This window comes from Eucalyptus grandis, chromosome 11, assembly GCF_016545825.1.
Source record: "Eucalyptus grandis isolate ANBG69807.140 chromosome 11, ASM1654582v1, whole genome shotgun sequence".
Lineage (NCBI taxonomy): Eukaryota > Viridiplantae > Streptophyta > Magnoliopsida > Myrtales > Myrtaceae > Eucalyptus > Eucalyptus grandis.
Genome location: NC_052622.1, coordinates 41,387,354 through 41,388,866, shown reverse-complemented (window position 1 = coordinate 41,388,866; position 1,513 = coordinate 41,387,354).

Below are 1,513 nucleotides of genomic sequence, written 5' to 3'. Positions count from 1 at the left end.
ACATGTCCCCACCCTAACCTTCTCAAAAAGATGGAAAATCGAACTCCCCATCTTCTCCTTCTCAAATGGAAAAAATGGCGACTGCACAATCGTTATCAATTTATCAATTTAACTTTCCAGTTCTCGTGCCTATTTTCCTTTACAGTAATTTGCAATATTTTATGTAACACTTTTTGTGTGAATTCGTTGTGAAACCCGATTCATATGAAAATCAAAGACCCACCCTTTGATAAAAGATATTTCGGTGCCCGGAGCCTTTCCAGCGAAACAAATTTTACTTTAAAAAAAATAAAAAGTCAGGGGTGGATGTCCAGCACCACTCGACTCTTGGAACGAGCACCACAAGATCTTTACCTTCGACAGCGAAGGAGCATGACGCAGATGCCAGAAGCCGAAATGGTGATGGGGTCGAGCACCACCAAAGTCAGGAGTGGATGTCGCGATCGCTGGGCCGAGCGGACAGCGACCTCGGTTTGACCCAGTCGGGCCGAGGCGGCCTTCAATCATCGAGCACCGGGGCCCCTCCACGATGAGGTTTTCTCGGACGACGGACAACCACGATCGGCTCGGGGCGGTCCGCGACAAAAAAAAAAGGGAGCAGCGCCCGCCGCGTTTTCTTTTCAGCTCCCGTTCCCACGCGGGACCTGCATGAGCCAGTAGGAATGGCGTCCCACGCGTTAAGAAGGCCCCCACGAACCTAAAAGTAACATTCATCACCAGGAATGACTGCCGGGATGCTCTGTCGACCCCGGTGAATTTCCGAGTGGAGTTTTCTGATTAGACCTCTGGATATTGAATTTCAATCGCCAAATGATCGATTGTACTAATGCCGTGTCGCTCCTGGCCACGCGGGTTCCGCCAAAAGCTCGGCTCGATTTTTGACCGTAGGGCCCTTTGAGAATTTTTCACGAGACACGAATTAGGCGTGCCGTCCTGATTATCTCTTGACTCGACGTGTAGGAAATTGAAATTCAATTGCAATCGTGATACGTAAAGAGAATGGGAAAGAAAGGATTGTACATGATTGGAAAAGAAATTAAATTCACGTAAATTTGCGATTGATGAAGAAAATCTCATAAGTCTTAAGTAGTTTAGAGAGTTTTTCTTTTCTTTCTTAATAATAAAAATTGCGATCATATACCTAGAGTACTATAGTGGTGGATCTTACAGTCGTTCCCTAAAGATTTGCTCGCCAACTGTCGAGCTTATAGGGTTCCCTGAATTACCCAAAAAAAAAACTTGTGATCACAACATAAAAAATCATGTGATATATACAACTAACTACTTAGATATCTTGTTATTTTATATTGAGAAAAATGACATAAATAATGCATGAACATTGACTTAACATGTAATATTGTTCTTGAACTCTAAATTATTCAGTATAATCGATAAACTTTAGTTCAATATGTAATGTAATTCATGAACTTTTAATATATGTTCAATTTAGTTATTTGATTATATGAAAATATTCAATGTTATCCATGATCTTGAATTAATGGAAAAACTATAT